This window comes from Rhopalosiphum maidis, chromosome 2 (genome assembly GCF_003676215.2).
Source record: "Rhopalosiphum maidis isolate BTI-1 chromosome 2, ASM367621v3, whole genome shotgun sequence".
Classification (NCBI taxonomy): Eukaryota; Metazoa; Arthropoda; class Insecta; order Hemiptera; family Aphididae; genus Rhopalosiphum; species Rhopalosiphum maidis.
In genome coordinates, this window is record NC_040878.1 from 84,588,122 (window position 1) to 84,615,004 (window position 26,883).

Genomic DNA, 26,883 nt, shown 5'->3' on the forward strand with positions numbered 1-26,883 from the left:
TGAACATGCCATTAGATGCAATTACATTCCTCCTATCCTCCCTAATAAATACCTAATACTATAATTATATACCTATTTGTTTAAGACATTGTCATCAATGGTTTATAATTGCACTAAAATAAATTGTAATATAACCTTGTTTGCCCAGGTTAGGTTAAAAAAAAAAAATTGGTACAATTTTCTTTCTCCTCCCCTAGATCACAATGGTTCATATTATTTATTAATACTCTCTCTTCTAATAATAATTTCATCATATAATAAAAACTGTAATTTAATTTTAATACCTATCGTAAGATAGTATAATATATTATTATAGATTAATATTTAATGTCTTATCGACAGCGAATAAGCGAATACTAACACAGACGTTACGAACTAAATGAACATTACTGTAAATAATAGCGGAGTTAAACTTTTTGGACGTAAGTGAAATGTTGTGTTCTTACGACTAAAATAGCCTTAAATAAAAACGCAGTTATTAATTCTGACATAACCAGACGGAACTGTATGCATAATAATATTATGTACCACGGCAAAGACAATGATCACTCAGAAATATACACGCGAAACCGTTAACATCTGTTTATTATAATACACAGAGGGTTGTATTTTTAAAACTTTTCTCACTCAATTTCCGGCTTTTAATGATAATATATTCACCAGTCAAACGCAGTGTATTATTGATATTTTCTGTTTTTCATCTACCGATTACAATTATTATTTCCGTATTATTATTACCGATTTATTTCGGAATTTCGTTTGAAACCATTGGTAACGCACGTGTATAATAATATTATAATGCATCACATCGTTATACCGCTCCCGATAAGACCAGCTGATGATGATCTAGTACGAATTCCAGATAATTTATGTACCTATATTATCCACCATATGTAGCGGCGGATTAAGGTATGTGGTGGCTCCTGGGCGGAATGCATTATGGGGGCCCCTTATACATAAACAAGGAAATATATTTTTTACTAATTAAATAACATTTATTATCATATTTAGTAGTAGTGACAATTAAATAATAATTAATTATAAAAACAACCAATGCGAATATAACTTACTATAGTATAAGTAATATCATTTTTCCTGTATCCTAATTTAAGTATCATAAAACTGTGGAGGCCTTGCATTTGTGAGGGCCCCTGGGCTGCAGCCCACTCAGCTCTCCCCTAAAACTAGCCCTGACCATATGAGTATGTAGTAAAATTACTTTCACTAAAAACCCAATGGTACAGTCACAGTGTAAATCGTTATGTAGTTTTTCATGAATATTTTTCGTCCACGATTTATCCGCGCTTAATTCGTTATAAATAAGATGTAACGATTCGTTGAATTTGTACAAATAGAATAATATTACAGAATTAGGTATAATATATCTATAGGAATACGGTTAGGAGGGAAAATATAGAAAAAAAACATTAAATGCCACGAATCGGCTGAATGTATTGTGCCACACCAAGATAAAAAGAAACAAACTTGACGAATATCAATCGTCACCAAATAAATGATACAATATAACAATATAACTATGCGGTGGTCGGACAATACCCAGGAGAGATGTCTCGACATGAACCACTGTAGCATCGATTGTATGCCAAGAACTCTAATTTTCCTTTTTCTTTTTCAGGGGGGAGGGACGCGTGACCACGTGTTAAGGGTGCTGCCAGCAAAGGAACGTTTGGCGAATCTCGAGTAAAATCCTTTGCTATTGTTGTTAACAAGGACAAATCGCATCGCAGCATACAAAAGCTTATATATATATATATATATATATATATATATATATATATATTACGCTCGGGCTTACGGTATGTCGTATCTGTATACAATAGGTTTTCGGAGAACCTTGGTTGACGTATTGTACGTAATTTGTAAACGAACTATAAATCCAACGAATTTCTTATCCTACAATAATTATTTTTTAACTGCCATAATCTTAACCTTTTACTAAGGCGAATTTAATAATAATATATAATAGGCTGCAAACGAATTGTGTCCCCGATATAAACATTTCGATTATTAATATACTAAATTCGCTGAATTCAGAATGTATAAAAAACACGTTTTGATTATATTAAAACTGTATCATTCAAATTTTTAACAGTCAATAAAATAATAATATTATAATAACATTTTAATATATAATAATACAATAATACAATAACCTAATCTTACTTTTATTCTTTTTTATTAGTCTAACGAACTAACGACGAAAACAATATTTTTGATGTACATAATTACGAAATGATGAAAAACAATATTTTTAACCTACCATTAGCAATATAACATTTAATGTTACTATTGACAGCCTTTATCCCAAAGTCTGTCTTAAATGGGAAGGAAAATAATGTATTTATATCGGACGCAATTAGTATAGTTGTTGAATATTATCATTACCCAATTTATATGAAAAAAGAAACTTGGAACGCAATTTGTTTACTGCGATATAATATTATAAAAGTATATTATATTTAGAGTGAAATTTCAAACTTTTAAGAATGATAAAAATAAAATACTTAAAGTAGTGTGTCGGTAAAAAATAATCATTTTCATAGATCATAGCGTTACATTTGGAATCCAAAGAGTTTTGAAGTAAATTTATTTAATATTAAAAATGAGCGTTAAATTAATTCAATAAAAGTTAAGAATATATTTCCGTGGATAAACCGATTCTTGAATACCAGACGGCAGACAAAACATTATTTTCTATATATTATACCGATTATGGTATAATTTTATATAACAAAATAATTTAATATTAAAACATTCTTTCCAAGTTTTTAAACAATTTAGTTTATTAATACAATAAACCTATAGTAGTTCGCTAAATGTATGTAGTATCTATTCTTACATCATTAACATTACATTGATGTATGGCTGGTACAAGTAGTCATAGTTCTTCAAACCTTACTTAACTCTGACGAAAACATCTGCTGAAATCCAGGCTTACTGTTAAAGCATTTTTAATGGGCTTATGATGACGTGCTCGATATTTTATATGATATAGGTATGTAATATTATATTGTATATACTATGTATTTATTTTCACTATAAACACTATAATGTATTTCCAAAAAGTAATCAGTTATTGTTCTTTTTTTATTATTTAAACCTGCTAAGTAATGAAAATAATATTTTATTTTATTGCATCTTTAAAGCATAGTAAATCATTTTAATGAAGTTTTTTATTACACTACCAACATTTCAGTATATTATGTTGGATTTAAATTCGAAAACACTTTATAATTTATATACTTATAGAATATTGTGTTCATTGCGATCTTTTAATTTAAAGTATTCTTTTTAAAGACAATATTACTCTATTATTTTTAAAAAAATAACAATATATTTTAAATATAATTATAAGTTTAACTTAACACAATGATCTTTTATAAGAATAAATTTGGTGCATTGATCGAATGTGAATTGACTTGAACAACGTGTAGATTATTAAACTACGTTGTTAAATATATAGACTTAACGGTGTTATATCATTACTTTTGCTTTACGTTAACACACACACACACATACACGACTTCTGAAGAATATTAACTACATACTTTAAAACGGGGCAATTTCATATAATCATGTACAGAATATTTACCCTCTTGGCTATACTGCTGTATGTTTAACTTGCAGCAACTTTGAGCTCACACATAATATTATATAATATTCAATGGGAAAAATGTCGGATGCACCATTCTGTTTTCTTTTGTTACAGTGTTTGATATTAAATATTATTTTTCGTAAAACATTTATGAAATATTATATATTTACTGAGTAGATGTTTATAACTTATAAGATAACACACTGATTATTGTTAATGTTTCGTGAATTGTTGCGATATGCAAATCTCAATGTTCGTGCGTGACAAGAGTCAAGTACGAGAATTATCAGTACGTTGTATAATATTGTAATAACGTCCCAAAAAGGGGTAACAGACGTGTAAATTTTTTTAAATTTTTATATGATAAAAATTATATATAGGCTTACATTATTTTCAATATACACTTAATATTTGGTTATATATGCTTTTATATTCATGTTGTATAAGACATAGGTACAATTTGTGCAATGATATTATTATTTTAAAAATAAGTATTGATTAAAAAATTCACCGGGATAATGATAATATTATAAACTAACAATTATTATATTTATTAAATTATTTGATTTAATTTAATTTGTAAATATATGGCTCTATTGAGAAGACTTATATAGATAATACAACCATCTTATTACCATTAAATACCGAATTTATTTTACATTGTACATATTATGGTTTTATACTCTAACTTTTGTTTATGTCTCTAGATTAATTTTTTTTTATTTTTCAGATCTAATTTTATTTTATTTTTATTGTTCATACATTTTGTAACTTATCATATTATATAAAATTAATTTGTAAATTTTAATATATTATATTATATATAACTCTCTACCTTCAACACAAACTATGCTTACAGAAGGTAGACAAATTTTAATCAATTTATGTATTTACATTTTATGTATGTATTTGATGAAAATTTTATTAATAATAAAAAAAAAAAAAATACAGATTAATCGAAAAAAATATTAAAGCCTTGGGTTTACTATATAAATAGGATAATTATTATTTTATTACTAATTCGTCGAGAGATTCCAATAACCACTGTAAAATTTAAATAAATATTTATTGGAAAATGCATAACAGAAGGTGGTGTTTTATTACATAATTTATTAATGTGGAGTATTCCAAAATATCTATCAGTAAGTAATTGTTCGATTTTTTTTTAAATATTTTTATCAGTAAATTTGTATTTGAATATCTAATTATATTAGACGTAATAATTAACAGTTTAATAATTAATTGGTTTTTTTGATACATAGCGATTACTTTCAACCTTTCAGGTTGGGTTCTATATGGGTATCACGTGTTATACAATATAACGTATATACAATATAACGTGTGGGTTGTAGTATAATTTTATTTTTTATATTTTTGTTAAATAAGCTAAAGCTTAAGTTGTACATTGCATAATAATAATTATAAATCTTGTATATCATTTATTTTATTTAACTCTCATCATAATATTTATAAAAAATAAAAATCGTTTTTATTCATAAATATTATGTTTATATATTAAAAATTAATAAAATATATTAAAAATATTTTTTTAATATAAACACAATTTAAAAAACAAATAACACTTTAATAAAATTATTGTATTTTCTTGTTACATATAATTCGAATTCAGTGGATATAAAAATAAGTTTTTTATAAAATTATAATTACGGTTATAGTAATTTTCTATGTATCTCAATTGTATATTTGTATCATAACGAATATAATAATATTCATATAATTATTTGTTAAAAATTAAAATTAAATAAAATGCTGTTTAAATTCAAATACGGCAATCAGATATGGTTACCGCAAGTTAAAATTAAAACCGTTTTTTGATTACGGTAATATTGTCACGTTAAAATTCAATATAATGACACGAAATGTGTACCTTTAATATTCAATCGTGGATCAAAAAGTCGACCAAAGTGAGATACGGGACTGAGAAACTACCCAATCAAATGGCGTCGTTAAATACACTACCATACACAATATAGCTTCACTCTGATTTTTCTCAATTATAGAATATTCTCTTAAAATATCACTTGAATGAGAGTTCACAATTCAGAATGTAAATTATATTCAAATAAGTAGAGATAAGATTTCGGAGAACGAGTAGTTTATATTTGATGAAAAGTTTTTATTTATTTTAGAGAAAGGAATAAAAAAGGCGGGACAATGGGCAGCACAATTAGGCCAAATAAACCGAAGACAAATAAAATACGTTACAAAAGTTCGTAAAAATAAATATATTTACATGTACTACTGCTTGTATACTAACCATGCTACCTAAAGGAGTTAGTTGTTCTGGTAAGGAGATATCTGCATAATAAATGTAATTTATTATTCTCTGCAGTTATTTAATGCTGTTAATTGAGTTCAATTTAAAATTTCAATTATTAAAACAATAACTAATTTTTTTTTTTTAAATAATAACAAACTTGTAAATTAATTAAATTTCACAATAAAATTAAAAACACAAAACATTTTGTTTTTTTTTTCTTGGAAGGTATTTACTAGTAATAAATTACATTAGGTTATATAATAGGACATCGATAATAACTTTCATTTTCCAATTTTAAAGGTTTCAGCGGATGAAATATCTCATTACATGAAAGATATAATTATCTAAAACTAAAGAAATCTAGAAGATAATCCTGCACTTAAATGTACATAGAAGACTTAAAAGAAGCCTTAATAAGCTAATTCACGAATACATAACATTTTAAAAACCAATTTCCAGTACATAGGACCTGACAATCGAAATGGTTAACACGTAACAGCACAGAATTTATACAGCAGTGGTTCCCAAATGGTGGTCCGCGTATTGATATTATGGGGTCCGTGGTTATGTAGTACTGATGTGATATTTTTATTTTATTTTAGTGGAAATTTTTAAACACGTAGTGGTTTAAAATTCCAGGTATTATAAATAAATAGATAGATAGATAAACTCAATTATCGCAAAAAACATCGACAATTAATGATATTATTAAATTAAATTGAAAAGTAAGTAATCACAAATAAGGGGTCCCCCGTCCAATTTAAATTTAGCTAAAGGTCCGTGACTCAATGCTAATTGGAAACCACTGGTATACAGTAATAAATTATATAGAATAGAATAATAGTGTTATATTATATATTTATAAATTATACATAAACCTACATAATATATTCAAATTTAAAATAACCAAAGTTATGATCGCTTTTTATTTCTTGATAAATTCAAATATAAAATAATGTATGCATTTAAGAATTATTTTTTAAAGGGAAAAGTTTAAAAGAAAACGAAAAAATTAAAGAAATTGAGTGGGTTTGAATGAGGACCAAATATTTGATATATATAAAAAAAAAATTATAGAAGCAAATTAAATTAATTATAAGTCTTGAAAAGTAAAATACATACATAATGAAAAAAACAACATGTATTAAAATGAATAATAGTTTTTTATCAAATGAATAATTTTACAGTGGTAGTATGGCACTTAAATCAAATAATAGGTACTTTTCTTTCAATGGAATTTTTTTTTTAAAATAAACATTATTTCTTTTAAATTATTTTCTATTTATCAACTAATTTAAATTGTGTTTGATACCGATCTTATAAACGCATAAATCCATTAACAAATTATATATTATTAATTATCTTTGCCGTGTTAATACTCGTACAGTTATACTATTACGTGTTATTAATTTATTTACTATACATATTATGTTTACCGATGTTAATTTACATGTCTAAGCAGAGTGAGTAATAATAATTAATAATATGGAAAACATAAGTGTGTAAAACTCATTTGACGTATCTCAATAAACTTTTGTAATTTCGGTTTTGACTTTCATATAGAACTAACAAAATTGGAACGGTACGATAATTTTGTCGAATTGGTGTATTATCCTTATTTACGTATTTTATTTTCATATTTTAAAGCGTAGTTACTCTAACTGAATTATGCGCTTCGACGGAGTCGGTATTAATATCAGCGTTAAAATATATACGAATCCGATCCTACTTAAAGCAAAGAAGACATTATATTATAATATCGAGAAACTTTATACAGCTCCACGGAATAAATGGAGTAATTAACACCCATTGTGCTTAGTTAAAATCAGATTATCTCTTTTGATATCCATCCATTTGATAGCAGTCACTTATTATTATTGTTGTGAAAAAGTTCAAACTTCCCCCTCAAAACGTTTTGATGATATATAACTATTCGTCATCGGTACATTTTCAGCAGCCAAAGACACGGAGATTGTCTTTTGAAATATAATATTGATATGAATTATAATGGGCTATGACCCCAAAAATACGTAGGTATTATTTATCTCCAATTTTACCAGACGATACAATACGAAGCCATAACATACCAATATTATTCCTATCTAATGGTATATCATAGTTAGCTATGATTTGTTATAACTGACGACTGAAATCAAAAATAGCTCACTATTATTATATTCCTTAGAGGTCTGTGGAAGTTTAAGCGTCGATCAAGATAACAACTAACAAGTATTAATTACCGTATTATTTACACTAGTGGAAATTAGTTTATAGCTTAACGTCTTGTCAAACTTTGTGTATTAATTGTACGTTCGATCAGCACAACAATATTAATTACTTAATTATGACTGCTCCATTCACTTATAAAATCTCGAACATTTTTTAAAACAGAACTGTTAAAATACGATACGTATTATCCCTACTGCATTCAAAACGTCGAATAGAATATTAAACTTTATAAATTAATAGTTTGAGTGAATATAATTTGAGATATTGATTGTAGGTACCTACATTTCATTTCGATGAGAACGAATATTCTGATATTTTTAATAAATAAAAAATATTTAGAACCTATTAAAAAAAAAAAAAAAAAAAAAAAAACAATTCTCTGATTGTTATAGTCAAACATAAGTCTGTTTTTCAAATAGGTATCAAAGATGCATGATTAGTGCTCCACAAATAACATTAAAATATCCTTGGAACGACTCCAATAGTATTATTTTTATTATTGTTAATAATCGTTAAGCGAGAACATTAGTGATACTTATATTATATTACATGATTATAATATGAACACCCGTTTGCATTCACAGATAACGATGACGACGGTTGGTCGCGTGGTAAAAAGTCAGATTAGATTACCATGGTAACTACGGTGACCGGTAAGGCGAATGAAGTAAAAAATATTTTTGGAGGCGCGGGTGTGGATAACCAAAATTTCCAAAAAACCGCAGTGGTTTCTTCGGAAACGGTGGCGGCGTGTTAATCGACAACAAGACAATCGGGTTTATGGACGAGCGCGAGTTGTGGTGGTAGATACATATACATAGACGCGGTTTCTAGTGTTTCTATACACATTATATCTGTACAGTATATTTATTATATAATATATAGATATCCAACATACGTTGCACATATATACATATAATTAAATGTGTATATATGTTTATTATATCAACCGAAGTCTATATAATTATACGAGATAAGCGACGGCGGTTCTTGTAATGTTACCACCGCTATACCTCCGTCGTATTATCGTGGAGTGACTGTTTGAACAACGTCAAAACTTTAAGTTTGATTAACGAACAGAATTATTGCAGCCCCCGGAAGGTTAGGCGTATACGTACACACGATGGCATAGGAATACGACTGTGGTATACACCGACCGCAGTATAATACGCACGTACCCCGCGACGTGTGGAGGAATGGTCTTTACCGGGGATGAAATGGCGACATGAGGTTAGTGATGCATAATTATTAATAGCAAGTAGGCACATAACTGTATGTTATTAATAGTTATAAATACTCGATGGGGGTACGATTCAATAAAGGAATTGTCCATAACGATGGTAGGTAATATACCTACTGTTTTAACTCTGCACGTATAGGAACCGACAACCGATGACGACGCCACTACACTATATACTACAAAATATTAAACCTTCTCAACGCTATCTTCGTGATAAAACCTCATCGAGTGGTGTTAAGATTACGCCAACAAACCGAAGATACCATAAATGGTAATGTGTAAACCGTAATGTGGTCCATATAGGTATATCCGTCACGAATCGTTTGATCTGATGTAGAAAAACTTCTTCCGAGAATCTTGATGCGTGTGTACTGTGCACGTGCGAATTCGATTGTTGACCAAAATAAAGTTCGCCAAATAAATGCGCTTCTGTTTAACCTACTGACAAATCTGTTTTAAAGATTTTTCAATAAAAACTTTTAAACACCTGTATTACATCATGCCAGGAGAAACTGTCATTTATCTTATTTCCGTTTTAAAAACTCTATTAGATTGAAAAATTTGTCATGAATACAGTTATCGGAATTCGTTGCTATAAAATTGTACTTAGATCTGATATTTTAAAGGTAAAATGACTTTATACTAATAATTCGCTATTATTTAAACGTTTTCTAATGTGCGCATAAATGTTGGATTGATGTACGTGTATCAATAATTAAAAATAAATGTGTCCATGCTCTGTAATCTTAATTATTTTTTATTACTTAATAAACTGTGATTTGAACCATAAAAATAAAAAAAGACTACTAAGCAAATATAAAAATTATAATAATTTTTATATAAATTAATTAATTACAAAATAAAATAAGATAAAATAACTAATAAAAATACAAATGAAAAAACCTTAGAAAACAAAAACATTTTTTATTCAAATTGTAATAAAACTGTATTTTCACGGTAAGATATAATTTCTTAAATTATATACAAGTATACTGTATTCAAATACCTAGTGAACTTTTCTTAATTCATTAATTAATATTGCATCAAACATCAATTTATCATTATTTAAAAAATATATAATTAATTACTAATCTTTGGAGTTTTAATTATATACTGATTTTTTTTTCATTCAGAAAGAAACCTTTTGGCTTTGAGAAAACACAATTTTTCACAACGAAAATTATGTTCTCAGTTTTCAAAGTCAAATTCATTTTTAATTAAATCTGAAAACTATTAGAAAATATTTAATATCAACCTCCTTAACTCCAACCATCGGTTTAATGTTAATATTAAATCAAATTTAAATGTTCCGTTACGAATATTAAATTATTTTTATGCGAAGAGATAAATAACTACAAAAGTTAATTTAATTGTTAACATTAATATGATATATAATATTTTTAATTAATTAAATGTAGTATTATAAAATACTCATCTATCAAATAATAAATGATGCAACAAAATATTAATTCAATAAAAACTACAATAATGTTTGTATTTATATCATATATTTCCTTTTTGTACTTGTTAATTAAAATATATAAAACAACTTATTATTATAACAACAAACGTAGTATATTTTTATAATTATTAATGATTGATTAAAAGTAGTATTGTATAGGTGATCAGTATGTATAGTAATAACAATACTCAAAATACTCGAACAACATTGAGTTTAATTATTCAAATATCCATTAGATTATTGAAACTCACATGCGCCGTAAAAATGCAATTACAAACTTAAACTTTGTTGTCGAGGAAGATTAATCCATTAGTACTGTTTTCGAGATTTGCTATTTACCTATAGTATATTAATAATACATACAGAAATACTATATGTATATTGCGTACCAATGATAATATTAAAAGTTATAACAAAATATTTTTTTTAATATTATACACTTTAACATGGCAAAAATAATTATATATCCAACATATATTGTTTTCGTGTTTTAGTGAATAAAATTTAATTTCAAGATCAGTATCATATCAGCTGAAAATAATTACACCAATGTAACAGGTAAAGGCAAAAACCAAACCTTTCAATTCCCCATAATTTTGTAAGCCTATTTATTATGAATATACCATTGTTGAAATTTAATTAACGTGGTCGCAAATATATCCACCGTTGTATTTTTTAGGTGTGTCATAATAGTAACCGTCGTTGAAAATATAAAATCACCGCAACATCATTCTATCGAATTGAATTTTACATTTCTTTGATGTGAGAAGAAATTATTTTATAAAGATCCCAATTCGTCATATATTACATGTACCGCTGAATAAATAGGCATAACTGCATACACATCACAAGTTTATATACAATCAAACACCAATAATGGGTCCACAGTAGGGGAGAAGAATACACACGTGAATCGGGTATTTGATCAAGATGTCTATAAAATGACCACCAATATAAGCGGATTGTGGTGGTTGGTAATGGTAAAGCGAATGCTATATCTGAATCTGAAACCGTTGGCTCTTTGAAGGCACGTAAGCCGATTTTTTTTTTTATAAAAACCGTACTTCCTGTATTTTCATACCACGGTTATCGGTATAGAGTCTTTATAGATCACACCTTATTTTGTTTTTTCCCTTTAACGACACCATTTCAGACATAAATATCACCAACAAAACCCGCTCAGCAAAACACATAATAATGTATTACACGGCTTTGAAAACTAAACTAAAATGTACATTTCAGGTAAATCTTTTAGACACATTCGCTGCATAAAATATTAACGAATCACCTTATTAATTATTATGATTCATTACAAATTACAATATTTAGGTCCGACACCCTGTCCTCTGCTTTTCAAAACATTAATTAGTATGTAACATGTATTAATGTATTTCCTTCCAATTCAACTCAGTATACCTTTTCAAACAACAGACTATAAACATATTATTTTACTTAAAACATTTTAATTATTATTATAATATGGTTTGCATTTAACATATTTTTATAAATTATTTAAGGAATTTATTCAATATTAGTTTATTTGACTAAATTATGTCGATAATACAAATAATACAAATATTACTCACTGAGCATAGCTAATAATTAATTAATTAGTTCAACTATACTAATAAATGAATCAAAAATATTATTAAAATAACAAAATTCTGTTTGATAAATCTCTAATAAATAATTTAAAATATCCAATTTTACATCCATGGGTTAATATTTATTACGAAAAATAAATATATTTAATATAATATGTAATTATAATTTATAGTAAAGTTTTATAAATTAATTAATTAAATATAAAAATCATTTTTTATTTTAATTTATATTATTACTAATCATATAATCTGGTTGATATTTAATATTTAAGTAATTATTTAGGTAATAAAAAATCATGATAGAAAATAACTAAAAAGCAACGAATAACTTTTTAAATATAGAATAAAAAAGTAAAAAATTATGAATTAATTTACTAAAATATACCAATATTATAATATATTGCTTTTAAAGATTAAAAAACAGTAAACAATTCTAAATTAACTCTTATATTAAATAATTAAATAAAAGTTATTAATTTATAATCAAATTAAATTTCCTTAATTTATAGAAAATGTTAAATATACCTAACCTACATAATAATATAATAAATACTAATTACTAGTTATGCTTGTTATTAAGATAACTGTGGTATAGAATATTTTAGTGGATATTGTTCTACTTTTTTCTATCTAAGACAATAATATGAATAAAAATATCTCTAATTAATCTAATAATCTTAAGGATTATGGTCAATAATACTGTTGAGTAATATTTTAATTAAAATAACAATAGTAACAATGACTTGAAAATTGATGACAGACAGACATAGTATTAACGTACAGCGTACATTAAAAGTAGTAACATCATCCAGCAATATAGAATTCTAAGAAAACGTCCATTACTTTTGAATGACATCAATGATATTTATTATGTATGGTATACTGTTATTATCCATTAACTTATAAGTTCATATTAAAAAAAAATTCTATGTTTTATTATGTAATTTTTATATTTTTAAAATAACCGTACATTGCATGTAGGTATCTACGTATTAATTTTCACTAGTTTTATACCATAGAATACCCGCAGAATTAATCTTCTTAATTTAGTTATTTGTTTATTTATAATTATGTACCTACTTAAATAATATTTAGTTATTAAAATATAATTAGATAAATCGTAAAAATAAAAAACAAATTAATCGACATTCTTTTTTTATGAAGTCCTGAGAACTTTTTAAATTAATTTTAATTTTCAATAATAATAAATTCAAAAAACTTTTAATTTATTTTATTATATAATTGTTTTAATAGCAATTTCTATACTTCTCATATTAATGCCTTAATTTTTATGATTTAATTACCATATCATATAATTGTTTACAGAAAATCCATATAATATTTGTTTTCCCGAAACAATAAATTGTAAAAACTTATAATAAAGATGCTAGAAAAAGCAATTTGACGAACTTTTATTCTCTCTTTTTTTTAAATTATTTTCTTAAAATAAAATAATTGAATTTTGTTTTAAATTTGTTATGAAAATATAAACTACTAAAAATCTGTAAAAAAACACGTTTTGCTTTTAAAATTTAAATTTAAAAAATACCAAATGATATTATGTATCATTAATGAAATAAAATTGTATTTAATATAGATAACACGAAAACGTAATTTAGGTGACGATAATTAACGTTTTTTTTAATATTGAAGTGTTTCAATAAAAAATTATTCTCTATGCTATCAGGATAATAGTTATTAGACTTTTTTTATTAACGGAAAACTTCTTTTGCTTTTCCTGCAACCAATATCGTGCACGATGTGGTAAGGTGAGTGATGGATTCAGAGGGATGCCATTCATTTAGAAACTGGAAAACTTGCCAATACAGTAAAGAAAACTGTAAAAGGTAGACCCCCTTAGCTTTTTCCTTAAAAATGGAAACTAAATTAAGATCATTATGAAAATGTACTATAATACAGTATATCATAAGAATAAAAACACGTTCTTAATTATAATTATTAAAGGTTTCACTTATTACATCATATGTTGCATAATACTAATATGAATAATTGCACAAAAGTATTTTGAAGTATTTTATTGTTTACTCTATAAATCGTAATATAATGTACATTTAAAATTTCTTCTTAATTAAAACCTATGGAAAGGCATGTTCTACCGATCGTGTAATATGATGCTTACTAATTATTATCAATATAAAAATATACATGGTAATACATATTATTATGAATGTCGACTGTGCAACAATTTTAGACTTTTAAATTATTGTTATTTTAATACTTTAACAATAATTCCACCAATATAGAAATATTGACACATAAATCGTAAAAATATTATTAAAAGTTTTCAGATTTATATAACTGTTTAGAAATATATGTTTTAAGTTTATTATATTATAATAATAACTATTTATCGCGCCTAGTGTCGGTAAAATATTATGAAATTGTATTGTAAGTTATTGGTTAACATAGAACGTTTTATTAGTTCATAATATAATATTTCATAGTAAAAATACTTAAATATTAATTATTATTATAATATAAACCAAATTTGTTGAAGATATCAATAAGTATTGATTTATAATAGTAATCAAATTTAATTTTTTTTTTTTAAATTTAGGATTTTTTATAGCTTGTAAATTTTCATAAACAATATAATTACTTAATTATTATTTGTTAAACCTACTTATTTAAAATTCATAAATAATATAATTTATACATTCAATAAAAAGACGAGTTATATAAACTGGCAATTTATTAAATTTAATAATATTATGATAATGAACACCATTTTTTTTTTTATTATTATTCAGAATTTATATTTTTTTATATAAAATATTAAACAACCTTTATAATATGAATAAATTAGTTTTGTTTCAAATAAGAACAATGAAAGTTAAATTAGATGACTTTAAAGCTATTCGCATCAGACTTCTAATCAAATATAACTTTATTTTGAAACTTGAATGAACATTTTGAGGTAAAAGTTTCAGAACATTTTATAACCTATCAAAAAAATATCATCTGTCTTTACAGATATTTTTTTTTATGTTATTCTTGTATTATATAAATAAAAATAATTTTAGTATCTAATTAATGAATAGTAAAAAATATGTGTAATGTTAAAGCAAATAAAACAATTATTAATGATTCCTTATTTATAATCATTAATCAACAATATGATTTAGTAAATATAATGTTCAATATTTTTCTGTAAATACGTAGTTGAGTTATTTAAGTTTTATTTTAGAATGTGTTTTATTATATTTAAAATTATTTTATTAAATAAATTGGTTAAGAAAAATAGATGTAATTAATATTTAACTACTATTTAGTGCATTACATTTATAGCTTATTTAGTTTTCACAAGGTATCGCATAATCACTTAAGTTAGGTTAGATTGCAAATATAAATTTTAGGTTACCATTACTAACTATTTAAAATTATAATATTATATTAAGATTCCTTAAAAAATTACAGAAAAAAAATGAATTTCTTTTTTGAAAAACAAAAAATTGTATCGTAATAGAATTCTCTTTAAGAGGACGTCTCACCCACATATGTTATTTTCGTCTTACACACGTACGACATAGTAAATTTTCGTTCACCGGTGTGATTTTAGTTTTAATATTAGAGTAAATTCGTCTATCATCAAACTTTTAGGCAAGATCATTATCTGTGTTCACATGTTGGTTTTTTACGATATTTTAATTTATAAGTGAATTATGAGCATTTTAAAATATTTAATAATTTCATACTCATAACTCACCTAAAAATTAAAATATCGTAAAAAACCAATGAGAGAACACAGATAATGTTCTTGCCTAAAAGTTTGATAATAGATCAACTTACTCTAATATTAAAACTTAAAGCACACTGTTGAAACTGATGAGCAAAAATTTACTATGTTGTACGTGTGTGAGAAGGTGACAACACACGCAGGTAAGACGTTCTCTTAAGAAGTTAAACCATATCAAACATTTGAATATATCGTTTAAAAATGATTTTATATAATTCAAGAAATTATAATTTTCAATTTATTAGTTAATAATAGAAAAAATGGAAATTATAATTTTTGGCATCTTGTGTACTATAATTTAGGAAAAAATATTCAGAATTCCAAAAAAAAAAGCTATCGATTATGATTGAAAAAAACTCAATTTAATAATACTTTTAAGTCTATATGAAAAATATGTTCATCGATATCGTATTAATATAATTAAAAGATACCTCGTAAATGTTCAATTTTATTGTCAATCAAATAAATACCAGATCTCTGGATCGAATCAAAATTTTCAACATCAAGAATGCCTACATAACGTATAATATATATACGAGTATATTAAGTAGAATTCTACCATTATAAATAGAATTTCAAAAATAATCAATTATATTTTCTAGCAAACAAACTGTGATGACTCGAAATGCTTGTATATTCAATTAATTAATTTTAGTTTTTAGATCTATTTAAGGTGTGGTTGTTCACATGAAACATATTTAAACGTACTACTGTGGTTTTTTTTTTATGTATAAACAACGACTTCGGCTCTAGGGGCAAGATTCCCTCGACACATCACAACGCCTCGGGTGCAAGCTTTATGCTCCCTATAGTAGTATGACAGCCGTCTTTATTTACTCTTCCGTTAAGTCGGTTCATTACTTAAAAAGCAGCTGTCGTAAATTGATAAATATATATATATATATATATATATATATACATATCACGAATTACACAAACAACAAAAGACTACCTCGACGAAAACAAACACCATATTATAGTCAATATTATTACGATGATGTGACAACTGCGTTATTATAATTTTAGAATATTGCAGTACATCCTAGCCGGAAGAGTTCTTCCTGACCCATCTTTATGATAGATGTATTTTTGAAATTATTAATAAACAGATGGCGTTTAAAGAAAATATAATATCAGGTTTTATATTTTATAATATGTAAAGAGTATTAAATATCTTATTAGACTTATTATATTAAAACTATTATTGAATTATTTTAATATTTAAGTGTTATTATAATTTATAAAATGCCAACATTTATGAAATATATCTATAATTTATTTACCTTTATATGTCTTAGATATTTAGAAAACTGGTAAAGCAAAAATATCATTGCTCTTGGTACAATGGTCAGCACTAGAATAAAGGGAGGATATTCAAAAAAGATGCCTTGGGCGCTAGCCACTAATCATAGAGGTGTGTAAATTTAAAATAATATGAAATGATAAATTAATTAGCCTACTAAATTACAATTTACTCATTCATTTTAAACGTATATTTTTATTATATTTACATTTTTTTTTTCAATGTAAATTGAATGCTTTATATCAGACTATTACCACACGAGTATCATTATTTTATATTTTATTAAAAATAAACATTTTTATGACATATACATTCTATATATATATATTATATATATATATCTTGAATATGTCTTGATAGTAAAAATATTGAATATCAACTATTACACTTTGAAATTGCCTTGAATTTTTTTTAGTTAACTTTATGAGGACTCTAATATTATTATACTTCCGGTGTGACATAATTTGTAGATCCAACACTGACAATGATAAAGCAGTTTCTGTAATTGAGAAATACGTTTTAAATAAAATAATCAAAATTTAATATTTGTAGGAAATTAAAATTACTTTAGTTACTTGAAATTAGGAATTTATGAATTGAATAATTTGAAAAATTAACAATTTTTTAAACACATGTAAATAATATTATACTATTTTTTATTGGTAATCTCACAATTTTTATATATCAGAAAAATAACAAAAAATATTGGTCTGACAATTATTGTATAGTGATAATTATTGTTATAAATTTTACCACTCATTCAAGTAGTATACCAATATTAATGTCAATGAATTATTATGAATTATTACTAGTTATATTATTATATATAACATAATATACATTTTTATATAGTTGTATCGGTTAAAAAACTTTTACAGACCTTATAAAACCAATAGCTTTTAGTATAAAGTTTACGTAGAATTAAAAATTTAGATTTAAACTATTTTCTGAATATTGAGAATTAATTTTTAATATTAATGTGCGTTTGATCTTCTACGACATAAAAATGCAAAAAATGTAATGATATGTATATTATGTTTATTATTATATTAAATATCAAAGAATACATTTTGGATTTTCAAATCAGTTGATTTAACATTCAACACTCATTACCTTGAAAAGTATAAACGTTTATGAAAATGCTTTTTTTATATAATTTGAAGTGATTACAAAATAGTATTGTTGGAAGTTGTATTTTTTATCATAATAATTTATTATTAATAAATAAATAAATTATTAATAAATTATTAGCAAACATTTTTTTATTTTATACTTTAAACTAGACTATTTTTCTGAGGATCTTAATGAATACAAATTAAATTTTGAATAACGATTAATTTGTTAAAAGTACTTAAGTTTAGATACATCAGTAAGTACACAACAATTCATGGAGTACCTTTTTGACCAGCTTGATTAAACAAAATTACACTTTAAATCAAAATTAGTAAATTCTAAAAACTGATTTACAAATAGTTATAAGCAAATTTTTAAATATTAGAAATAGTTTGTAGAAAATTATGTATAATAGATGGAGCAACTTTACGCACACCAGCACTTCACTCGTTTTAATTTAAAAGTTTTAACAAATTAACAACTTATTCAAAATGTTATTATTATACATTAAAATATAGTCTCTGAAAAATATCCCATTTCAGATTATACAACTAAAAATAAATGTTGTAGTTCCAAAAATTAAAAACTTAAAATATTATCATGATGTAAAATGGTAAAAAAAACTAGTTTTATTACGACCAAAACTAAGATAATTGCAAAACCGTATATTAGTAAGTCTTTTAAATATATAAATATATATATACTAACCTAACCTAACCTATATATATATATATATATATATATTTATTCTTCTCTTATATGCATATTATAAATAAATTTAAAAAATAAATTGAAACATGATGATTTTCTCCTAATTGGCCATGCCAGCAAGGATATTTTAAAATAATACCTAAAAAAAAATAAAAAATGTTAAAAATTAATTTCTTAATCATTTAAGCTTTTTCAGATAATGAGTATTTACTGTTTAAGAATCATTCTGTAAATTCCTATTTATTATAAACACAGTTGAAAAAAAAATGTCGCTGGGTGTAGCATCATTGTCATTGCAACTAGGACATTCACTGCATTATTCGTATGGGGCACACTGTGTTTAATCTCGCAGATTAAAAGTGCTCTTGCCAGTCTACCCTCTGTTTGCACATGAAATAAAATCGTTTCGAGATTCCTCTTCAGAAATGCCCGTATACTCTTACAGATCAAACAAAATGTGGATTTTAATCAATGTAGGGAAACATGATGGTAAACTGGACAGCAGGCTTGGAAAAGAAATATAATGGAGGTATAAATTTCGGTTATGTGGTGAGTTAACGGCTGTTCCTTGAACGGACAAGAGACGATTACACTGTTTTAAAGTTATATCAATTATTTAATTAGGTCAAATAATAGTTTTTTTTTTTTATACAATTAAATTAAATATTTACAAGCTATGACTCAAGTAACTAAAAAATAATTCAATATTATAACAAAATTAAGTAATTATATATAGGTATTTATTTTAATATTAGTATTATTATAAATAAATTAGTAAAAAAAGTTATTAGTTATTTGTGAAATATTTAGAATTATTTTGTACTTATTTTTTTTTTTTTGCTGTTGATTCTATTTATTGTATAAGTAACACGTAATATATTAATTATAGTATTTCCCATCATCTGTGTCAAGCATGAAATTGAAATAATAAATGTGCTCTTTAGCGATTATATTTTTCCAATTACCTATCTTAAAAAATGCCGACAAATAGAGCAATCTAACCGTACGTAAATTAAACGTTAGTAACGTCATAAGTTCATATTAAACGTAATATAAATTCAGAGGCAACTAATTTTCTTTATTTTCCTATATTGGTATTATAAATATGCAGTTAGATTTAAAATTTAAATATGGTATATTGAATAAATTATATTAAAAAATGTATCAGTTTATTTTGTATAATAATTAATATGATTCATATAAAAATCAAATATTTAATGGTAAATGTTATAATAAACAATAAACTATGTATGTAATCCATCACGAGACTATTTCACAATTTTATTTTTGTTTAATGCTTTTAATTGGCTATGTTAATTTTTTATAATCATCTGTTTATGTATAGAAATGAGAGAATTAAAACATTTTAACCTATTCTAACTATTCTGAATAAATATGTTTATATTTTATAACAGTTTTATTGTGAATAACTGAGTATTACGACTTTGGTTAACACATATATTAACTTATCAAAAATCAATACATCAGCATTTGTATTTTTAAATTAAATATCATAAAAACTATAAGTACTTTGTTTTGAAATATAAATATGTCTTATTTATATTTACAAGAATTACAATTTATATTATTTAAATAATTATTAAAAAAAAAAATTCTATTTTAGTGGCATAATATAATAATAAATATTAACTAATATAGTTCAACAAATTTAAATTAATTTAATATTTTCAATACATAGATAAAATCCATAATAATTAATAATTTAGTGAATACGACAAATTAGGTAGAATCATAAATTATCGGAATAATGTGCTTTGAACGTTTATTAATAAAATTAAACGGTTGGTGTATCTAAGAATTAAAATAGATGGATTTCATTGTAATTTGTAACCAATAAACTTTCATCATAATAACAAAATCCTATCGTAAACTTAAATTGGCATGCAATGAGGGTTCAATGTGTTGATATGCATTGCTATAATATTGAACGAAACTTTGGTTATGTATACGTTTTAACTAAATTGTAAAACTTTGGACTGCTATAAAGTATCTATGACATTAGAAAACTTGTATACTCTAAAAATATGCAAATATAAGCACAAAAAACTCCGCTATATGTTTACAGGTTTTATTAAATAAAGTATTCTTTTCGTAAAAATAATAGACTGTTCATAATTTGGTATTTTCTAAAACTTGAAATCGAAATGAAGAATTATATCGGAAATGTAATAACAGTAATAATAATATAAACTTATACAATTTAACAATAAAATGTAAATTAACTTCAATTAAAATGATAATAAACTTAACTTAACACACTTTTAGATTATAAAAATACCAAATGTAATAAAAAATGGCTATAATCACGTATAATATAAAAATGAAAAACTTTTCAACTTCAACTTAAAATTTAGTTTTTGAAGTAGTAGGTGCATACAAATAAATATATAATATAATATTATATAAATTATAAACTCATGCAGATAAAAAGTGTCTTGTAATAAATATCAATCCAGAATTTATTCCAACTTAATATTTTTTTTTTTAACTAAAATATTTCGTAATTTCTTATAGGTAATGTGTAAGATAATTATTTTAAATACATTTAAAATTGTTCTATTGATAGATAAATAATGATTTAGTTTGTATTTTGATTTTGAAGACGATTTATTTTACGAGTTGTATCATTAATTATAATATAAACATTGGTTATATCAAAGTGATATATTTATGTTTGTATACTGTTGAAATGAGAATAAAAAATTGAAGTATTCCAACATAAATGTACAATGAGTATCATCGACTTTTACATTAAATGATACTATAGTTAAAGAACAGTTTTTTTTCTATTTTTAATACTAACGCTACACTTAGGAAAGTAATTATTTAATTGAATTTTTTTTAACTAATTGTTATTTATTTTAATTTTAAAATACTTATTAATTTAAAACTATATTTTATACTTGAAAAAACAAATCAAATATAAATTCTGACATCGGTGACATCAACTATCGAGTGGTTAACATAAAATAAAAAACAATAATAGTTATAAACATGAAAATATTTAAGAAAGAAAAAACCAAAATTTATTCAATGTATAAATTAATTATCATTATAATTTATTAATTATTAATTGTCTATATCAAAATTTACACATTAAACTATGAATTAAAACATTATTTACTATTAGTTTACCTATAGTTGTTTACAATATTGAATAAATTTTTAAAAATTCGGATCTAATTGATAGGTTAGGAAGGCCAGGTGAGGTATAAGTAAATAAAAGTAAGTAAATGAGTACATTAGTACATAGTGTCTATTGTATATTAGGCGTAAAGTAAGTAACTGTATTATATATGTTAAATTTAAATTCAACGGTATAAGCTGTTGTATCTAGTTATATCGCTATAATATTTATGCTTTACTATAAAGATATTAAGTATTAGCGATTTAGTTTACTATTACTATTACGGTAGGTTGATTTAATTTTTTCAAAAATATTGTATTTATTATACTGTTAGCATTTAATTATTATTATAATATATAAATACATATACATTATACACATATATTCGTACCATATTATATTACTATGATTAACTTTTGAGTTATAACATTATGAATATATCATACATAATAAGTAAAATTAATGTACATTCTTTGAAAATGTCATTGTTTATAAATTAAACGCATAATTAACAATATAAATATTTTAAATATTTAAGTATGAATTGTATAAAAAGATTTTTGAAGTACAATTAGTTTGATTTTAAATAGATTTGATAATAACAAATTATTGAAACCTTTGTCTAATTAATGCAAGTGACGGATTACTACTGTTGAGGTTGTTGGAATCAGGTTTTTATCGTGAAGAAAATGTTTAAAAAAATCTCCAGTTACGTGATATTAAAGTAGGCTGTACAAAAAATAAAATCGTACTATTTCAAATTAACTTCACAGGAAGAACAATCATGCCTTGTAGAATAGTCAAATTTTGAATTTACTAGAAGTAAAATCATAAAATACATTTCAGAATACTTAGCAATTTGTAATTGTTTATATATACAATAAACTTTTATTAAAACTTCTGAAAATACGGTTTTTTAAAATTAGAAACCAATCCGACCTGTTTAAAGTTTTATTTTTTAAATAAAAAAAATTTGACTATTTCACATGGCGAGAGTTTTTCCTATAAGAGGTAAGTTTTGTATTAAAAAATACGTGAGCTTCTAAACATTAATTAGTAATTTACCAAGATTCTGTTCTTGTGTAATAACCAAGTTGTAATTTATTTTTTTAAGTTCGCCGGAGTCTTACCTCTTCCACTATACAAAACTATTTAATTAAATAGAAATTTTCGCATTGACAGATAATTGTCAGCAATTTCAGTCCAAATTTAACAAATTCTTTAGTATGTATCTGTATTTTCTTTCATATTATTGATAATAAGTTAAGTTAATATTATTTTAGTTGCATATGTATTGATAAAATTAATTACAATATTATTATATAATTAGCTAAAATCCATATCCACTTCGTCAAATTTATTATGTATATAGGTACGCAGCTGTATATGAATGATGGTCATTTTCATTAATACAATAATTATATAAGAAGCTAAAAATAAGAATAATTTTCGTATTCCTTATCTCTCATTATTTATCCATCCAAATGTTTTTGTTTTTACCATATTATGTTGATTTACAATCAGATTTTCAAAAGTTTTCGATTCTTTTTGAGCTATAATAATAATAAATTATTTGGTGGTTAGAAATATTTCTCACAAATCTTTAATTTTTCAATTAAAAAATATCAAAAATCTATAATCACAGTTTTTTTTTTTTATAAACGTTTTAAGTTTTTAACTACAGTGGTCGCCGCTTAATGTAATCACTTTGGTACGGGACATAATTGATAATATAATCCAATTGATAACAATAAACGAAAGTAAAAAAAAAAACATGTAACTTAATGTTACATAAAATTTAATACACACAGTTATTAAAAATATTATTAATTATAATTTATTACTATTTAAATTTTAAAGTATGTGGGTGGATATACAAGTATTCAGTATCCGTTTGTGGCTCAAACTCAATCTCTTCATTTTCAATTTCTTCAGGTTTATTTGCTTGTCATAAAGTATGCAAAATATATTTTTCGGTAAAGATTGATTTAGTAAGTATATTTTCATCAATTTTCAAAATCTAAGTCTATTTTTTCATATTCTTCTTCTTCGTTTTCGTACTTTCTGCAAAACCTAAATGTCTTACAGAATTTTTCGTACATAATGTTAATTTTATGGCCTCAAACTGATAACATTATGCGGCGTATTGATTATAATAATCGACATAATTTACACATATAAGTATACATCCGGCCCCTACTTATAGTTTTAGATAACAATAAACGATTGATAACATTAACCGTGATTACAATAAGCGACGACCACTGTATAATAAAATTCATCAAAATCTTAAAAATGTACAAATTACTTTGTAGATAATAATTCCTAAAACATTTTGTTTTCATACTGAAGATTTGAAAATGTAATATAAGGTTCTTAATAAGTTGAAAACTTATTAATAAAACAAAATTCTACTGAATATTTAAATTCATTTTTCATATGTATTTCAAGTTCAAATTTTTACGACATTCGATATTTACACGTAAAATTACTATTTCTATATTTTAATAGCTATGTACATAAAAAAACAAATGGAATATAGTTTGTGATACAGGTTAAAAGACTGTTTTCGATTAGAATCATTTTTCGTAACAATGATAAATTATTAAATTCAAATTCTATTCTCTTATGGTTTTAAATTGTCAATAAAACATAATAAATTAATTAAATATTGAATTTATTTATAATACAATCAAAGAAGTATTATAATATTAAAGAAAAATTAAAAACCCGAATGATATCTTCGAAAAATAATCTATATTAATTATTCATAAATATAATAAGTAATAATATTATTATTATTCCATGATAATGTTATTATCTTGTTAAATACTCAATATAATTCATTAAAAACGATAAAATATAATAATAAAATCATCTATCAGTTTTTTTTTTCTATGTTAGATGAGATTTTTAGCTAAGTATTATTTTTATCTTTACGATTACAGTTAGGTAAGAGGACATGGCCCGTATGTTACTAAAATTCCCGGTTTTAACAGTCAAACCAAGTTGGTTAGAACCAGTTGGTCACCCATCCAGAAACTATAGCAACTAGCTGCTAGTTTAACACCAGCTTTATCAGGAAACTTGTGCGTCCACTGTACTACGCCAAAACATGTGTATACTATTTTTAATTTTAATAACTTAATATTTTATATAATATATTTGTACTTTTAAGAAAAATGTGTAAATTTAAAATAGACTTTGATTTCTTTAAAAATACTAACTACAACTATGTACATTTAAAACAACAACACACTTTTAAAGCTAATATTTGTTATATTATTTTTGTGTCTAGCTTACAGCAGTAGAGAATCTATATAAAAAATAACATATATTACCTACTCGTACATACTGTAAGACTGTAATATATAACTAAATGTATACAAAAAAATTGTGTATTTTCTAGAATATATTTTGGTTTGTTTAGGTAACTACATTTACAATTGATATACTTAAAGTACATATATTATTTTTCATACATTTTCTATATAAATACTACCAGTGGATTTTTAAATACGTGTAAAAATTATAGGTACAAAAGTATAATATCGATAAATTGTATACAATAATTATTGTAATGTAAAAATTATTCAATAAAAACGAAACCAGAAATAAATTATAATATATATGAATACATGATACATAGGTGTATGATAATATAATATAAGTAGATGTATACATAAAATATCAAATACACGTTATTATTTTATTAAACTCTCCTAACGGTTATCATTCATGATATCATGTTTTTTAAATGTTAATAAATCTTGAATAAAAGTAAAATATTAATAATTAATATAATTCTTTTCTATGGAGATTATTAATAGGTACTATACGATAAAATTACTTAAGTGGCCTATTTAATACATATTTTATACACCTAAATATTATATATAAACAAAATAGATTTAAGTTTATTTACCAATAAATTGCAATATATTATATTATGCAAGTAATCTAAGCTATTTAAAATTATCGTAACAACAACGTTAAAAAAGTATTATTTCACAAGTTTACCATACGAGTTTAGAAAAGAAAATACATGTATAAAAACATTTTAATAAATATTATAAAAAAATGTTTTTTTATACAAAACCAATAAGTATAAAAATATTATATAATTTATTGTTTTTCGCATAATTGAAAAATTTTAAAATTACAGTTTTTAACAAATGTCACTAATTTAATTTGTAAAAAGATTAATTATCAAAATGGTAACTTCTAAATTAAATAGCAAACCTATATTTATAATTAAAATTTCAAAACACGATTTTATTATATTCTACTGTTAATTTCACATTCAATTCGTAATTTAACAGTAACTAAAACTTTTTTAAATGCTTACTTCTAACTTCTAATAAAAATAACATCGTTTGTATAACAAATATAGACAAAGTTATACCAGTCCAAAAACTT

At 24.0% G+C, this 26,883-nt stretch overlaps 1 protein-coding gene across 2 annotated transcripts in view; it reads right to left on the minus strand.

Annotated features, from left to right (window-relative positions):
- LOC113555126 (protein artichoke-like) overlaps positions 1-26,883 on the minus strand; it is a 197,687-nt gene that overhangs the window by 122,022 nt on the left and 48,782 nt on the right. The window lies entirely within an intron of this gene.